This window comes from Agelaius tricolor, unplaced genomic scaffold (assembly GCF_023055355.1).
Source record: "Agelaius tricolor isolate 1412-34295 unplaced genomic scaffold, bAgeTri1.0.p SCAF_16, whole genome shotgun sequence".
NCBI classification, from domain to species: Eukaryota; Metazoa; Chordata; class Aves; order Passeriformes; family Icteridae; genus Agelaius; species Agelaius tricolor.
Genome location: NW_027269276.1, coordinates 18,515,092 through 18,533,931, shown reverse-complemented (window position 1 = coordinate 18,533,931; position 18,840 = coordinate 18,515,092). Strand labels below are relative to the sequence as shown.

At 46.0% G+C, this 18,840-nt stretch overlaps 1 protein-coding gene across 2 annotated transcripts in view; it reads left to right on the top strand.

The window, feature by feature from the left end:
• The window catches only part of CSNK1G1 (casein kinase 1 gamma 1), a 101,407-nt gene that overhangs the window by 7,649 nt on the left and 74,918 nt on the right, over positions 1–18,840 (top strand). For both annotated transcript variants that reach the window (XM_071441984.1, XM_071441982.1), the window contains exon 2: positions 12,319–12,426. The gene's annotated coding sequence lies outside the window, so the exon portion shown is untranslated. The remainder of the gene's footprint in view (positions 1–12,318; positions 12,427–18,840) is intronic.

Genomic DNA, 18,840 nt, shown 5'->3' with positions numbered 1-18,840 from the left:
TGGAAGAATAGCAGTTTGAAGTCTCTCAGACTTGCTGGATCTCCAAGCTTTCATTCCTCATCACTCAAAATTCCTTCCAGATCTGACTGCTGTTTGTTTGGGTCTATTACAACAAATGAGAGGCAGTTCTCTAAAATACAGCTTTAATATCATGCATGGAAGGTGGCAGTTCTGGCAGGTGTCATGGAAGAGTTTGACTCTTCCCAAGGCTGGAACAAGCTCCTTCATTGTGCAGCAATCCCATCCTGCCCCATCTTGGCCATCCTTAGTTACCTTGTAACTGTCTTCCTTTGTCATGCACAAGGCCAGTTTAGTTTCTGCAGTTTATTTTTATTTCCTAGATCTTAAAAGAACAAGTTTCAATGAGCAAATGAAACTTAAGAACCTTTAACATCTTATTTTAATGAAGCAGAGGCCACAGGCTTTGTAGTTGTCTCTTTTCAAGTCCGGGTTAGACTTCAAAGGTCTCGCCTTCAGGAGTTTCATGCAGACTCATCCTTGGTGTCGCTTTTTGGCAGGTCACAGCACTCTGGTTTGTGCTGGGGGAAGGGACCGGGGCAGCACGTGCTTTAGATGGAAATAAACACTTCCAAAATACCTGCTGTGTGTCATTCCTCCAGGTGGTGAGGTTCTTGAAAGTGTTCAAGGCTGTCTTGGGTGGGGCTTGGAGCAGCCTAGTCCAGTTGGAGGTGTTCCTGTCCATGGCAGGAGGTGGAACAAGGTGGTCTTTAATGTCCATTCCAACCCAGATCAGTCTGGGATTTTATGATTCTTCCCCACCCTGAATAATTTTCACTCCCTGGTTGCTCTCTCATTTTTGTAGCCATGGCCTACCTCAGCTGGCTAGCCTTCAGTGCTGGGTTGGATGTTTTGGAAGCCCTCAGGTTCTCCAAATGATCATCCTGCAGCTGACATCAGGCCTGTAGCCACTTTGGCATCTGATCCTGCTTCCCAGCTGTCCTCTCTTTGGAAAGGTTCTGACCAGTTTCCCATTCTGGAGCAGCTCTGTGCAGTGTTGGCAGCACTGAGGCTTCAGTTTGATTTGTGATAGATGCAATGCCAGTGAGGTAAATCATCCCTGGGCTGTGCTCTGCATCTCTGGGGGGATATCTCTGCTCAGATCCCTGGTATTCTGTGATTAAAATCCAAGGCTGGTATTAGGCTCCAACACAATTCACAGCTCTCTGGTTTTGTGTGGATTTGCTGGGCACAGTGCTGGTACTTGGTGGTTTTTATCCCTTCTAAGTGTTAGGAATTACTGGGCATGCCAGAATGCCTTTGCCTGTCATGATCTGTCACTGGGAGCAGAATGTTTTGGAGGCACTTGTTCTGTTCTTCATGGTGCTTCAGCTTTAAGGAGACAGTGTGATTGAAGATGGGGGTTTGGGGGAACTTGGCAGCTGTGGTGATAGCTACAGCTTTTGGCTGGGGGACCTAGGGGTGATGGCATCCTCCTGGCTGGGGCCTCTGCGAGGACAGGTTTGGTGAGAGCAGGGATGTGCAGGGTGGATGCTGGATGTTCAGGCAGCCTTCTGTGTCACCATCTGTTTGCAGAGGCATTAGGGGTTGGAGCATGAATTCCAGATGCCTTTTGGACCATATACACTCAACATGTAATGTGAGAAACCTTGCCCCTGGTTGGACTTGGTGTAGTCATCTTAGTGATCCTGGCTTTGCACGCTTGAGCTAATGCTCCTGTTCAATTTCTGGCATGAAAATAGGTTCTTGAGCATCTCTGAAGGTCTGTGGGGCTGAGGCAGATAGTTCAGAAATTCCTCAGTGGTGTCTTGGAACCAGATTCTTTAAATTGTATTTTCCCACAGATAGATTCTTGCAGTGATGCTGGACATCAAGCCTCAGCTGCCTGCTCTGGTCCTTCCGTGGGCTCGTGGCTGATACTGACCCCAAGACCTAACACAGTTGAAGAAACTGAGTCACCCCTGCCTGTTTGGCTTGGAAAATGATTAAATGTTTGACAGAACTGTTGGCTGATACACTTTTTGGTAAACTGGGGCTTGTCTTCACAAACTGTTCAATCAGCCTCTGCTAACATTTACAGAAGCTTGGAATAATCCCTGAGTTCTTGTCTATCTGCTCTTGTGTAGCTGTTAGAACTGTAGTGTGAGGTGAGGTAGAGGAGGAAATGTGCTTGCTAAGGAAGTGTTCTGAAATATATTTGTGCTGAAACCCCATCTGTTAAATCTTCTTGAGCTCCTCCTGCTCACTCTGAATGTAGAAGTTTCAAGCAAACCAGCCCTAACAGGATGGCGGTGTCCCAGTGCTGAGTTTGTGGGGTACTCAGAGACAGCTCCTCTTTGATGGATTGGGATCAGGCTCCCCATTTATAGCTTCAAGATCATTTGCAATTAAATGGAGTCAAGTCTTCCATGGGATTTACCCTAGGAACAGTGCCCAACACCAGTATCCGAGCTTCCCATAACTAACAGACTTGCCTGAGGCACAGGTGGCTAAATTTAGTCTTCCAGCGAGCTTGGTACGACCTTGTGCTGCAAGGACTTTCTACTTGTATCTCTCTCAACACATAAACACTGTTTTTGTGTGGTGGACAGAGCTTTGAGGCTCGAGGATGCCAAACAGCTTTTTGTGTTTGTCATTGGCCAACGCTTCCAGTCTGGCTGTTGGCAGGAATTAACTTGGGATCTGAATGCAGTGCAAAAGGTTCACGAGTGATCTTCTGGTACAAAGCCATCCTCTCCAGTGGGCATTAAGGCTTCAAAAGGAGACAGACATGCTGTGGTGTGTAGAGCAGATTAGTTGGTAACAGGCATTTCTAATTGACAGCTATGCTGAAGGTTAGGGCTTGAAAACGGAAGTTGAATCAAAGAAGTTTCATACAGATGCAATTTCCGAATTGTGGGAAATGTAATGTTTACCTTCAAGGTAACATGAAGCTTATCTGTGCAAAATAGCTCTTTACTTCAGCTTCTGGGAGGAGTTTGTAGGATGTGTGAGATGGTGCACAGAGGTGGCCAGTTCTGGCACATGCCTGAACTGGGTTTGCCTCCTCGTGTGAAGTGAGACTTATCCTCCATGTTCAACTTCAGCAACTTCTCCTTGAAGCTGTTTGTAATTAAATATGTAATTCAACCTATGAGCATAATGAAGACAGTGCCTTCAGTGTGTACTCAGAGTACTTCTGGAGCTCTTCTGCCATGCTCCAAAAATGCCAGGCTCCCCTGAAGTTGGCAGCACACTGCCAGCTGAATGGGGAAAGTTGCTGGGAAGTCAAACAGGATTTTTGGGTGTCTGCCATGCTGTTCAGGAGCACAGTGAGTGGTGTGGGGTCTTTTGCCTTGTGAAAGAAACTCTTTTGCAGGTGAGTGGGCAAAAACCTTTTGGTTGGCATGGGCATGGCTTGAAGCCATTGGGATTCATCTCTCTGGCATTGACTCAGTTGTTGTTGGTGCACTGGTTTCTTGCTTGCTACGGATAGCACACATTGTTTTATTTTTTGGAAGGCTGAAATATTAATCTGATTAAGGATTAGGGTCGCTGAGTAATACACTCAGTAAATTGCAGTGAGTGAGTGTGTGACTACTCCTATTGTGTTGTGCACTTCTGGTCATTGCATCTTTACCAGGATTGGAAAACCTGTAGAGAGAGAAAGTGGAGTCGAAGGTGAATGAGAAGCTGCCTGTCCTGGGCTGTCTAAAATGCCTGAGACTCTTGGGATTGGGAGGATTACATTAAAAAGCAGGGAGCAAACTTCTGAATGTTGCTCTGGAGCTGTGTAGAAGCTGTTGGTTTAGAAGCTGGACAAACCCAGGATCAGCATGTCCATAAAATGAATGCTGGTAGGACTGGGCAGTTGTGTCCATGCCAACATCTGCAATCCAGGAATGGCAGATCCTGGAGCAGACTGTAGAAGTTTGCTGTTCCCTGGATCATCCTCAATTGTCAATTGACACTAATGTTCTCCTACTATTAATTCCACCTTTATGAACCTCCTGCCTTTCCAGAATCCTGGGGCAGCATGAGGAGGTGGTGTTTCTGAAGAGCTCTGGAGGATGCCTTAGGGATTCTTAGAGGAGGGGAAATCTCCAGCTGTTTCCAGGATACTGTCCATATCTACAGGCCTCCCATGCTGTGCTGTTCAAAGGAGATTTGCTGTACAATGTACTGAGGCTTATGAGTAAAAGCATTCCAGGGAGGATAGATAGAAATGGAAAGGAGGCAAATAAAATTAGAAATTAGGGATGAAGAAATGAATTGAACATAAAGTTCTTGGTCCCTTTAAAAGGGAAAAATTACTGAAATTCCATCTTTCTATGCAGAAAGTGGGAGGAGGTGATCATAATGCCTCTCTTCAGCTTTCCCAGTGTGGGATCCAGCAGGCAGCTGGGCTGGCAATCAGCTGATAGACCAGGATGGGGCAGGGACAGCCAAGAGTGAAGCAGCACAAGTTAATGTCCTGCTCTGTGTCATACTAACTACATGCAGTGCATGTGTGTGTGTGTGTGTGTGTGTGTGTGTGTGTGTGTGTATAGGGATGATCCCAGTATGCCCCTGGGGCTGTTTCCCTTGTGTTCATGTCATGGCTGATCAACTGTGGGTTGCTTTTTTAGCTTCCTAATCTGTGCCTGCTAAAAATCTAGTTTTAATCAGACATTGGCCTATTCAATTAATAATTTTAAGCATGGATGAGGAGCCATTAATGTAGTTTCATACCTAAACATGACACTTGGGGTTTCAATACTTTCCCTGAGATTGAAATATCCTATTGTGGAATGTTCACAGCTTGAAGTCTTTTTTTGTTACCTCCAGAGGTACCTGCTGTGCCCAAAAGGGGAGATTTTGTCCTGCCTTTCCCATATACTGCTTGTTAAACCTGTTCCTGAACTGCCCTGAGTTTCTAAGCTGGCACAGAGCTCTCCAGGTATCGTTGGGTTGGTTTTCTCCTGTTGCTGTAATGAGTTAGACTTGCTCAGCAGTGGGTGTGATAAGGGGAGAAACCACTGGGGGTTCCTGCAGCTCCTTGGTTACTCCATGGTCCAGGGAGCACCTGTGGGTTTTCCCTCAGAGGTGCTCTTTCATCTTGGGGTCAGTTCTAGGCTGCAGGCATCTCCCCAGCTTTTGGGTCACTCTGGATTGTTGTGGGGCTCACACGTGGAGGAGGAGAACCAGAAGCAGCAAAAAACCTGAGGTCTCCTAAAAACTTGAGGAGCAGCAGCAGAGGCCCTGAGGAATGGAGAGTACTCAGCTTAATTTAGTGTTGCTCCCTCTCTTTAGAGAGCCATGGTGTCACCTGAGTGTGTGATGAGCTCTCTGGATCTCTCCAGTCAGGAAACAGGGTCTTAAATATCTGCATTTGGGTTCCTGGCTTGTGCTTGGGTCTGAAGAGGGCTGTGAGCTGAGCTGGCTGTTTGAAAGAGCACTAAATCAAGAGTCTGTTAATGATTGAGTAATCCCATGTAGTAAGGGGGGAATGTGGAGCAAATCATCATTGCTGTGCAGGTTGGGAGCAGCGAGTGCTCCAGCAGCTCTGTTATCCTTTCTTCAAAAGGATGTGAAGAACTGAAGCAGCTCTTCTTCAGATGTGAATCAAAGAGATCTTGCAAGAAAATTCCTGAGACTAGAGGGGATTATTTCTAATTTTTTTATTATTCTTATCTTTTAAAGTATTACTGCATGATGGTCTGGGTTGAGATTGAGACCTGGAGTGTGAACTTGGCCCTGTCTGACAGCAAATGCCATTTAGTGTGACTTTAAACTTAGGAGGGGTCTATCCCTCTTCCCAGAGGCACTGGGAGTGGTGACATTTCTTGTGCAGATGATAGAAGGATATTAACTGTGTGATTCATGTAACCCATAAAGGGATCCTTGGAAGAGAAGAAAATAATAATACAAAATATGAGCAAAGTGCAATGTGATAATGGTAATAGAGAGTGTGTGAGCTGCATTCTGTGTGCTTCAGAGGGGGGTGTAAGGTGAGTGAGTGCTGTGTAGAGGCACTTGGGGCAGATCATGATCAGAGTCTTCCTCAAAGCCTTTTTCCATAAAATAGTGAGAGTTCAAATTCTCACTTTAAAGTATTTTTCATAACTCAATGTTTAGTCAAGGTGGATGCTCTGTTTTGAGCCTTCTCTGTGAACTCAGGGCACCCAGCCCCTTCCTGGGTGCTGTCGTGGGGTACCCTCTGCTCTTCCTGCAGGAGAAGCCAAAAGGGAAAAAACGCCATTTCTTTGCAATAAAAAAAGAGTAAAAAGCAGATGTTTCATATTAAGATATGTGCTTGTGTTTTCCTGAGCCACACTCTCTCCTTCTTCCAGACCAGTGTTCCTTGCACAGTATCTGCAGCTGCTGCAGGGGGAAAGGTTAAATCATCTCAAAGTGAAAAGTAAAATACTCCTTGGGTGGGCTTTCCCTGTTTGAGTTTCAGGCTCTGGAAGCTGTACCAGGCAGGTCAGGGTTTGGGAGCAGAGGCTCACATTGAAAGGATAAATTAGAGTTCTCTTCATGAGAGTCCTCAGCTGAGCTGTCACATCTCTGTGCTCCCAGGCTGAGGTGTCACCAAACCACATCCCATGGAATGATTGCTGCTGGAAGCACACAGTGCAGCTCCATGCTGGGAGTACCTCAGCTACAGTCAGGGAAAACATATCATGAAATTTGATTTAGAATAAGCAGGCCTCTGTTCCTGATGAGTTAAAAGATTTTAAAGAATCTCATTGCATGATATTCCTGTGTTGCAAGTAGACTCTACCTGAAGCTTCCTTCATGTTTTCTCTGAATTTTTTATTCTTGTGTTATTTGAGGCACTGTTCCGTTCCCTTTGATCACAAAGATGGTTAGCATCAGTTTTGAAGCCTTCAATATTTTGCTGTTATTGAAGTGTAGGCCCCTGTTATGTGATAGGGACAGGCAGCTTACTGGGAATATCAAACCTTCATGTGCTGGGATGGCATTAGGTAACTCCAAAAATATTTGCAGTTTTCCTTTTGTAAATACAGAATTGAGATCTAGACCTGTTTGCAGCATTTTCTTGCTGTGTTGGAGGTATGCAGGCTGCTCATGAGTTAAGGGAATTGGGAGAGAGATGTCAAATGGGTTTTGTAAGCCACAGGTTTGTATAATTTTATTTTTTTACCTTGATGTGAGCTGATAAAGGCTGCTCTGAGCAGTGCCCAAGTACAGTGAGGGATAAAGGCTGACTCTTTCTCTTCAGCTGAGCAGAATGAATGTAGATATCAGCTTTGGGGTGTATTCAGGGAGGAATTTGCAAATTGCTGAGTCCAAGCAGGAGCTTTGCTTCAAGTGCAGTCATGAAGGCATTCATCTTTCTGTCCAGCTCTTCCTCAGGCATGGAATGTGTTTGATTTTGATAAAAAGGCAGTAAAATCTACTCAACAATGTACGACTTTTCCCCTTTTGACCCTGCTACATTTCATGTTTTGAGGGCAGAGACCCTTAATGTGTCATTGAGGTCCTTCCTGCTTCGCTGCTGCTCTGCTGGTTTTGATATCTGCTGATAATCAGCAGATGATGTCACTGATTTATTCACAGCAAAATGCTGTTTATTGAGTGTGTGCAGCCAAAGTTCATGTCTTTTTCCCTTCTGCCAAGAAGTGGTTGTTTAGACCTGTCTGACATTCAAGGGTCAGGTCACAGAACCATCAGGGGTGCATGTGGCAGGACAGTCCCCAGTCCCCTCCTGCTGCCATGAGGTCCAGGGAGGGTTAAATGGAGCTGACAGAAGGTGAGCTCAGATGTTGGTCAGGTAGCCAGGGACTGCTGTGGCTACAAAAACTTTGTGTACAGAGTCTGGAGGAGAACTGGACACGCTCACCAAGAGGCTGCACTGAGTGTTCTCCATAGAGCTGCAGAATGGCCTGGGTTGGAAGGGACCCACAGGGACCAGCAAAGTCCCTCACCTTGCACAGGACAACCCTAACAATCACACCGAGAACACTCAGATGCCCAAACTGGCTTGGGGAGGCCCAGAAATACAAACGACTGGAGGTGGGAAAACTGCATGGTATTCTTACCCTCATCCTTCCCTTCCCAAACACGTGCATGGGTGCTCTTCCAAACTGGAGGTCAAGCTAGCTGTGCCCTGCTCTTTGGTTCACCTCTTTGTCTCTTGGAGGATGTGACATGAGGTCTGAATGGGATCATCAGTCCAACTCCTGGTGCTGCACAGACACCCCAGCAATCCCACCCTATCAGCTGGACTGATTCCCACCCACTCTTTGAGAGTGCTGTCCAAAAGCTCCCTGAGCTGTGGCAGCCTTGGGGCTGTGACCCTTCCCTGAGGAGCCTGTTCAGGACCTGACCACCCCCTGGGGGAAGAACCTTTTCCTAATATCCAACCTAACCCTCCCCTGACTCAGCTTCATCTATTTAAAGGTTTATGCTGAAGCTGTGTGGCAGAGTTGAGGTGTCCTGGAGAGGCTTTACCACACACCAGACATGGTCTGCAGACCCCTTGTATTTTTCCATATGAGTGTGGAATGCTTTGATTGAGAGTCTGCTCTTGTGAACCCCCACTGATCCAGGACTGATGGGTTGCTTTTCAGATAAGTCACTTGTTTCTGGAGAACTACATATCCTGGGCACTGCTAAGCCAGGTTCTCATGGTCTGAGCTCAGTGCAAGGGCTGGAGCATGATGTTGGCTCTTGAGGTTGTGTTCCATCAGCTGATACTGGTGTGAACAGTTGAACCTTTTCTGCTGTGCTCGATGGTGTGAACACTTTGGAATAGGGCAGTGTCCAGTAGGTTGGAATTTGAATATTGTTCTTGTGCTTTAATTTGGGAAGAGTACAAACCCCTGGAGCCTGAAGATGAGAAGCTTTTTCAAAGTGCTATCCTGAGTTTTGTGCTGCTAACTGGTAATAAAATAATAATGTACGAAAGATCCAAAAACTGTCTGTGTACCAGCTTCCATGGAGAAGTGGATTTGTAGAGTCACCATCCCTGCTGTGGCAAGAGCCATGTCCTCCTTGGGGAGCCAAAAAGTGGCTGTGCTGTACCCCCACCTTGGAAGCACTCTGCCACAGAAGTCACTCCTCCTGGTTCAGGCTGCCAGGTATTTCCCTGGTCCCTGGAGGAGATGAAAGACCTGGTTGTGTACTCTAGGTAGCAAATGCTAGCTTTTCACACCATGCCCTCAAGGATGTTAGTTTTTACTCTGGAGCTGAAACAAACTTCTCATCTGCTCCTTGCTTTGAAAAGTAATGTGGAAAATAACCAGCAAGGCTTAAAGCTTCAGGTGGAGCCCCGTTTTCTCACAATGACAGCTCAAAGAGTTTTTTGGGGTCTTTGTGGATTCTCAGCCAGTGTGGTGGTGTTTCTGTGATATTCAGATAATGGTTTAGCTTGAATGGGCCCTCAAAGCTCATCTCATTCTGACCCCTACCATGGGCAGGGACACCTTCCAGTAGACCAGAGCCCTGTCCCACCTGGCCTTGAATCCTTCCAGGGATGGAGATCCACAGTCTGTCTGTTCCAGTGCCTCACCTGGGAGAAGTAAAGAACTTCTTCCTCAAGTGGCCTTTGAGGGCTGACCAGCATGCTGCTTTTGGCCATGTGCTGGGAAGAGAACACTTTGCTGTGGTTCTCTTGACTGATGCAGGGGGTCTTGTCCTGAATACAGGTGTGTGGGACCCATGCCCAGCTCCACAGCCCTGACTGCTTCATGTCCTCCTGCCTTTGGCACTCTGGAAGATAAGTAACTTATTGCTGAAGTGCCTGCTACAAAGCAAAGCATCCTCATGGAAGGATCCTGCACGACTCCTGCGTGGCTGTAAAACATCAAGGCCTTCAGCTCCAGGTGTGTCTCTGGGCCTGAGGCCTCTCTGGGGCTGTCCATGCTAGGACATGCCACAGGACATGCCACAGGAAATGGGCTCAGTGTCCAAAGATGCTAATTAAATACAAAAAGGGTTAATTATTTGTCAAGAGCTAGAAAAGGTCCCACTTGCTGGTCATAGTTTCAGACTTCCTCTTTTGTTGTCATTCTTCGTTCTGCCTTATTTTTCCCTTCACCCAGGGATGATGTGGTCCCTGGATTCTCTACAATGTCAAGCTTTGGACATCAAGGCTGAATGGAAAGGGAGAGGCTGGAGCTTGTTACCATGATAAACTGTGCTCTAACAGGGCTGGCCACATATTCTCACTTGCTGACCATTGCTTTCTGCTGCTGCCAGAGGTGCCTTTCTGCTCCATGCCATGCTTGCAGCTAAACGAGGTTCCTGGCCGTGTTTAACATGGGCAGGATTTCTGGGTGTGTGGCCAGGGAAAGGATGGACACCAAGCTCTGCATTTTGAACCTGGGGTTCTCTCAAGATGCTAGAGTCACATCTGTGTGAACATGGGAGTCATGTTTGTTGTGTTCAGTCAAAAGGTCTATTAAAAAAAGGTCTTGAATGAGGTGGGGATGGGTTTTGTCACTTGGCCTTGCCAGTAGGAAGTGGCAGAGTCTGACTGGCACAGGGATTTTCCCACGTTACACTTTGAGCCTCTGTAACGTGCTGGTCGTCCTGTTCTTTGAGCAGAACATGAATAATGCCTAACCCCTGGTTCAAACCTGAACCTTAGGATGGCATGAGATGATTTATTTACCTTTATTCCTAAAGTGAATCATTGTACCATGGAGTGTATTATAAATTGAGTCTTCTGTTTCGCTTCCTTGTTTGGAGTCACCACCAAACATTGGGATTGGTGTAAGGAAACTGAGGAAGTGTCTGGCCAATGAACCCATCTGGAATTTTTATGCACAGCTTTTGGCTTTCTAAGTTTAAGTAGGGCATGTTCCAAGTGGCAAGACAGCAGAGCTGAAAGGGTGTTCAGCATTTAAGTATGTGGACTGTCATGTCAATGGGATGCTCCAGTTTTTTGCCCAGGAGTGGATGACAAGTGACTAAATAAAGCTGCAATCTCTGTTTTCCTGTGAATAGGTGCTTGTGTTTTCCCTTTCTTTGAGGTCTTGGTTGGTTTGGTACAAGTTTGGCTGGTTCTTCCTTGCTGCAGCCTCTGACCTGGTCAAATAAATTGGAATTACTTCAGTATCAAGTAGAACAAAAGATGGCCTTAAATGGTTCACAGTAAATTTTATATTGAGGGCTCCATTCAGCTCCCTAATACCTTTTCATTTGTGAGGAGTGAGTGTCACTGCTTGTACACTGGAGCAGTGGTATGTGTTCCTCACAATGGTGGTTGGCTTCATTCTGAAGCTGGTGCTGGATAATTGTAGAGGAGGATTAATTAATGACAGCTGTTGGGAGCTCGTGAGGACTTTGAAAGTCTGCTACAACCCCACTGAGCAATCCTCCAGGCTTCAACAACATCAGAAAAGCACGGGTGTGACTTGGGCTGCACTGACCACAAGCTCCTGAAAAGACAGGTCAGAGGTGGACACCAAATTCCCACATGCTTCAGTCAAAGGGGTGGCTTCAGTCTGTCTTGCACTTCATGTTGCAGAAAGCAAAAACACCCTCTCTTTTAAGATATTAATATGGGCCTTTACTGTTCCATTGGTGTAACAGTTGGAAAAGTAAGGATAAAACTGCTAACCTAGCTTGGAATGCTCATTGGGGTGCTGGTTGCTTGTAGCCTGTGTAAGGGGATCTCCTGTGGTGTTTCAGAAGGATCTTCTTTAGATGACAGTCAGAACTTAAAGTTGCTTTTTAAGATTTTCATTTTTGTTAGAACTTTCCATGTGTTTTCTTCCAAAGAGCATTACATGCCCAGGTTCTGAGTGCAGAACAGAACAGGCTGTCTCTGGTTGCTCTGGGCAGAGTTACCCAGAAATAGTTTCATTTCAGCTTGACTTCTACATGTGTCTTACAGTGCACTCCCCCTCAGAAATTACTGTTTGGACCCGGTGCTCTGGAGGGTGTTTTTTAAGGAAGAAAGTCACAAACAAACAAAAAAACCCTTGTGCTTCCTCTGACCAAAGTGCCTGGAGCAGGGCAGGAGATGGAGCCAGCCCAGGCACTCTGCATCCAGGGAGTTCAGGTTTGGGAACCTGTTTGCCAGGGTGGGGAAACACAGTTCACCAAAAACCAGCCTTCCAATTACTGAAGAGACAGAAAGATGTATTTCTAAAGAACACACTGAAGTTCACATTATTTATTGCATGGAAAGCTATGAGTTTGCCCTGACATAGGGTAAAGAGAATTATTTTCCTATGAGCGGTGGGGTTTGGCTGTGTTTCATCCCCATACTTGAATGCTGCCATATCCAGCTAAAATCAAACAATGCCTTTTTTTGTTTTTAAGCAGAATACAATAAGATTGGAAGTCACTGGTGTCAACTGTTGCATGGAGAGTTCCTAAAATGTGTTTTCTTCCTTCCAGGTTTGGTACAGATATGAGTGCCTGGCTGCTCTGCTGCTCCCGTGCCCCAGCACTCCCTGCCCTGTGATTTTGGATAACAAGCCTAAGAAGTGAATTACACATCAGCTGGTGAGTGGCACATGCCTTTGATGTTCTGGAGTGTCTTAGCTTGGAGCTCAAATAGTCATTCCTAAAAAACCCAAACTCACCTGTATTTGATAGGAGGCACCTCCCTTGTGGAAGCAGGGAGAACTGAGGCTGTTCAACCTGGACAAGGGAAGGTTGCATGGACACCTCAGAGAACCTTCCAGGATCTGAAGGGGCTACAGGGAAGCCAGAGAGGGACTGTTCATCCAGAACAAGACAAGAGAGAATGACTTCAAACTGAAATAGGGGAAATTTAGGTTAAATACAAGAAAGAAATTGTTCCCTGTCAGGGTGGGAGACCCTGGCACAGGTTGCCCAGAGCAGCTGTGGCTGCCCCATCCCTGGAAGTGTCCAAGGCCAGGACAGGGCTTGGAGCACCCTGGGCTAGTGGAAGGTGTCCCTGCTAATGGCAAGGGGTGAAACAAGCTGAGCTTTAAGGTCCCATCCAACCCAAACCATTCTGTGATTCTTTGATTCTCTATATAAGGCAAGACACTAAAAATCCAGTATCTTATCTGGAGTATCAATAAAATACCTGCCAAGCCAGTGGAAGGATGATTAGAGACCCAAATGTAAGTTGTTCAATTCTTATTCCTTATTTCCATTTTGGTTTTTTCTTTCCTCTCAGTTTTGTCAGCATTTTTCATCTGAAGTAACTTATCTGGGAACTTACATCCCTGATTTCCTTTCCCTGGCATTATTTTTAGAAAGACACGTGTAGAGCTGAGAAGTAGGTAGCTGCAGTGTTGCTTGTCAGTGACTAACAAGGAAATTGGGCAGGATTAAAGGCAGGGAGAGTCCAGAGTCTCTTGTGGTGAACTCAGAGCAGAGTTGTTGTGTTGTGTATTTATAAGTTTGTTTCTGTGACAAATAAAATAAGGGCCAGGTTATCTAATCTGTAACAGGTCACCTATGGAATGAGCAGATAACTCAAAACTGAAGTTGTTGGGAAAATTTTCCTCTCCAGAAATCAAATGGAATAGTATTTGTAGGTGGGAGTGTTGGACTGATTCCAGTGGGGGTAGATCCCTTGGTTTCATGAAAATAAACCAGTGAGTGTTCTGGTTTGGTGAGGGTGGTGACCTTTAGGGAGTGCAAGTCCCTGCTTGGCACAAGGGGTTTTTGGGGTGTACATAAAGGCTGAAACTGGCACCAGAGTTCCCTTTCTGAACTTCTGAAAAAGCATTTATGTAGTGATAAACAATTTTTTTCTGTGCAGACTAAGTGATCCTGATTAAGTCATTGGGATGTTTTGTTTAGGGCCATAATTGTGCAGCATCCTTTGGGAATTTGTTTCTATTTTTTTCAAAGTGATTCAACAAAACAAATTCTTTTAAAATTGTAATTTCCATTTAGAATTTTCTCTGTAGAAAGTTTCATGAGCTCTTGCCTTTTGGTAATTTCAGCTGGGGGCAGGGGGGGCATGGTGGATGGGCCACAGTTTCATCCTCTCAGCAGCTTCCAGCCTGGAGGCAAAATCTGCTTCCATTTTTGCTTGATATTGTATCTCAAATTTTTTTGCAGCTTCATTCCCTAAAACCAATTTGTCTATTTTTGGTGACAGTAGTAGGAGTGCCATTAATTGTTGAAAAGTGTTTAGTTTGAACAGTTCAGGCTGGTGCAGTACAGTGCTTTAATATCTTCTGTGAGCCCAGCAGAGGCTGTGTCATCTGCCTGGGCCTTCTTTCACATTTATTTTTTTCTCAAAGAGAAGCCCCTGCAGTCTAAAGCTTTGCTGTTGTGATATTGGGGAGGGTTTCTTTGGAGCTGAAGTCACTGGCTTGTTTTTCTGTATCCTGCCTGTAAGATGTTTGGGATCTTGGGAAGTTTTTTTGCCTCAGATATACCAATTTCCCAATGCTTGTGTCCCTAGCATGCTTTTTCACTTGGGAGAAGCTTGTTTCCTGTTCCTGCCTCCTTTAATCTTTCTGTATATTTTAATTTAATATTTAAAGACACATGTGAGTGAGGAGCTGGCTCTTGGCACTGCCTTAGTGACCTCAGTGTGCTCACTCAGCCCCGTCCAGCTTGAGGAATTTGGCCTTAGGTGCAAATTTTTTTTCCTGGATGGCACAAATGAACAAGAGCAACAGCAGCTGCAGCCTGAAGCTGATGTCCAAAAGCAGGGATACAGCTGTGAGGGCCATAGGTGCCTCCTCTGTACCCTGCTTGCATCCTGAGAGCAGCCCTGGCAATGTGGGGAAGCCTAAATTTCTTTTTGTACATGGAGCTTTCTGGTTGTATTAGTCATCCATCAGGCTTCTGGATTATTTAAGTGCTTGAGCACTCCTCAAAAAACAGCAATATCTATTTGTAGAAAGGTACATCATGTGAAGTGCAATTCCAGTATGTTAGAGCTGCCTGCTGGAGATGTTCTTGGGAATTTTGCCCTTCCAGTTGTGGGACTTGAGGAGCTGGCGAGCCCCCATCAAAGCTCTGAGATCTTAAAGGCTTCTGGTTGGCCTTGTGGATGTGTATGGTGATACATTAGAGCTCCTCTCAGGTTCTCACACAAAATCACTCCTCCTGTTCAGCCCAGTGCAGCCTCAGCTGGTCTGTGTTGGTCTCCAGACACTGAGGAACCCTGAGGAGAAGGTGATCTGGAGCATTAAGGGGAAATATTCTTCCATTAGGCACAGGAAAACTGACTCAAACAGTGAAAGACCAAAACCCTCTTCTCTAACTGCTGAACTTGTTCTGTCCTGAACTGAGTCTGAAAGTGCCTAAAGCTGAAATGCTCCATTTTTAAGCTGTAATTCATCTGTCTATGCTGTTGGCAGAAAATCTTTAGGACAGTTGCTAGCTAGAAAGTTAATTCCAATACAGCACAATTATATCCTCATAAACTTAGAGAAAACTCAAATCTTCATGGGTTTTGTAATGTGTGTGAGTTGACTTCATTGTTTTCTAACCCAGAAATGAAACATGAGGTTTCATGTAAGCTTTTGAGATTCACAGACTGGCAAAACACTTGTCCTTGCTTATGCAGTCTGGCTTTTATGTAACTCATTATTTTTGCTCAAATGTTGCAGATAGTCGGTTTCCTCTAGCAACAGCCACCAGATGTTTCACTGAACAAGACTTAATTCTTTAAAATTGACCTGTGAGAAATGTGTGAAGGCGAACAGGGAGGCGGAACAATTGTATGCCAGTGTGATTTCCATTTCCTTGCTCAAACCCCACTGCAAGCCTTGCAGTTTGATTCCAGCAGTGAGGGATCCTGATTTTTGTGGTACACTATGAGGCCTTGTCTGTGGTTTTTAGTGTTTCCATAAATGTGGTGTTGGGAGCCGGGGGATGGGATCAAGCTGTCTTACAACCCTTAGTGTTGCTTGGGCAATTAGCTCTATATGGATTAATTCTATTTAGTGGTAATCCTGCTGTCTGTAGGTCTTCTGTGACCAATCATGTGCTTTGCTAGACTGTTTCCTATTTCATATTTCCATGGGAAACCAACTCTTACCTCAGTTTTCCAGCTGGGGGAAGAGAGTGACCCATTGGGGTGAGTGGTCCTGGTGGTCACTGCAAGAAGTTCCCAGCAGCTTTTGTGTCTGAAACATCCCCATTCTGGGGGTTTGTCCTGTCCATCCAGGGCCACTTGGTGTGGGAAATTGCACAGGGATTCTTTGCTAGGGGTGAATTATGTGCAACCTGGATTTTTGGGTCTGTTGTTTTATTGTCCAGGTCTGCAGAGACTACATAAATCAAGGCAGTGCTGTGCCATTTCCCTTCCCCACAAGGATATTTTGCTGCTTCTTGTGCAGTTTGGGCATGGATGTGTGCATGGGACAGATGATCTTCAAGAGGAAATTTACTGGTCTGTAATGGGGGTACTGGTGATAGCTCTGTACCTGAGAGGTAAGGATTGAGCAGAGAAGTTCAGCTCTGCAGATATGTTCAAGATTTTGGAGATGAAAGCATCTCAAGGGCAGGTTGGACGGGACTTGAGCACTCTGGGCTAGTGGAAGGTGTCCCTGCCCATGGCAGGGGGATGGAACTGGGTGAGCTTTAAGGTTCCTTCCAACCCAATGCAGTGTGGGATTCAGCTGCCAGCCAGCCCTGCAGTTCTGGAGTTGACTCACTGAGAGGTCAAACAAGTGCCAGAGCTGATGCAAAGGAGGGACCTGAGGGTGTTTGGTGGATGGAGGAGCAGGAAGGTGCCTGTTGGGGTAGCTGGATGTTAACTGGGGTACACATCTATGTGTGGGTACCAGGCATGCCTGTTTGGTAACCTGGGGGCTGTTCAGCTCTTCAGTCAGAATTATCTCATCCCAGAATTACAGAATCATTTAGGTTGGAAAAGACCTTTAAAATAAAGTCCAGCTTTTGACCAGTCACCACCTTTTGAACTAGAGCAGAACACTGAGTCCTACCATCAGTTATTTCTTCAACACCCCCAGTGACAGTGACTCCACCTCCTCCCTGAGCAGCTCATAACTCCTCCTGAGAAGAAATTCCTCCTGATGTCCAGCCTGAACCTCCCCTGGCACAGATGGAGGCCATGTCCTCTCATCCTCAGCCCCAGTGAGGCACCTAAAGCCTGGCTTTGCCTCCCACTCTCCTTGCTCCTTGTAACCATGCCAGTCTTTGGCTCTCTGCTCATGAAGCTGCCCTGTCCCTCCCAGCAGTGGGAGGTGTGACCCTGACCCATGGCTGCCAGTGCTGGGAGGCTCCACTGGGCTGGACTTGCCTTGTCTTTGCCTAATTGCAGCTTTTAGCCTGTCTCAGCAGGGCTGCTGAGCTACTAATGCTCTGCTCGTGGTCTGTCCCATCCCTGGAATGGGCTGGAGGAGCCTGAGCTGCTCTGTTTCATACCCTGGGATGCTGTGGGGCATTTTGGGGGTTCACCTGAAGGCAGCTGCTGCTAAGTGCTTGTAGACAGGATAGAAGATGTTGCTGGGATAAACTGATTTTTATCTGGGAAGGTTTCCTTGCTGCTCACTTCCTTTGGGTCATGACTCTGAAGGTGTAAACACTTAATTGTTTTAATTCTAAGGATTTGGAGCTTTTTCTCATCTCCTCAACCCTTCTTTCTGAGCTTCAGCACTTCCAGATGACAAAAAGACTAAGATCAAATCTAGAAGGGACCTGTCATAGTGAGTGGCATCCCTGCCAGTGGGGTTGGAATGAGATGAGCTTTAAGGCCCCTTCTCACCCAAACCATTCCATGATTCCACTAGTGTGAGGATTGCTGTACATATGGAGCTTTGACTCACACCCAGACTCTGTGGTTGTGCTGTTGTAAACAGAGTTGAGAAGGCTGGTTTTGTGCTGTGCTGGAGGCTTGGTCTCACTGACTGCTTTCCTGGGAAAAAACCCACCACCAGGAATGAAATAAAGCTTGATTGCTAAGTTTTGTACCTGATCACCACCCAGATCAGGTGTAAGCTGCTTTTTGTATATGTGTGTGAGTTGGGAAAATTGTCATACAGTACCACTGACCTTTCCTTAGAACAAACAAACCCCACTGCTAACATGCACCATCACAGTAATCCAGGGATAATCCCTGGAAAAAATTATAAAATCATATTAATCCTTTCATTTTCTCAGCATGCAGGTATGTAAGAGATGCCAAAGAATACTTGGGCATCTTCACCTGTATGTGGTGGTGTTTCAGGGAACACCAGAAAAGCTTGGCTCAGGTGTCCTTTGGTGTGAGTGCTCCCAGGTTGTGCTGTGCAAGAGGAGAGATCAGCTGCAGACAGGGACTGTCCAGCCTCCTTCCTGGCCAGCTGGCAGGTGATGTGATTTCTACAGGCAAACACATGGTTGTTGTGATCTTCTCTTCCTCAAGCAGCAGCAGAGGTTTGCAGGGCTGTAAATCACTTCAGGGAGTGCAGGTAATGAAGCCAGGTCCCTTGGGGACATCAGACTGGCACTTTATAGATGTGGTCAAGCAATGATCCATCACAAACAAGGGGTTGATTATCTTTAGGTGGGTTGTTTCCTTTTCCATGTGCAGCTTCTCCTTGTCCTGAGATGCAGCCTGGGAGGGATGATGGCCAGACCAGCATGGTTGAGAGTTTGCTTTCCATTTTAATGTTGCCCTCAGGTTCTGGGAGGTCTAATTGTTCACATTTGCTGTAGTAGGAGGCAGATGGCCCTCAGTTTCCTTCTCACCTAAACTTTCTTCTCCAGGTGAATGAGAATCAAATCTGGGCAGTTTCTGTGATAGAACAGCATTCTTCCAATTCTTGTTGTCTTGCCTATCAATGGAAATGGAAAATGGGTTAAAAAAGACCTTTCTGATGCAGATGTTTAAGTTGGCCACGGTGAAATTCTATCAAGCTTTGCTTTTTCTGGGATGCCATCTCTGGGGACATGGAGCTGCTCCTTTGGAGACAAGGATGGTGGTTGAGCTCAGATGAGCTCTGAAGGTCACAGGTTCAAGAAAGG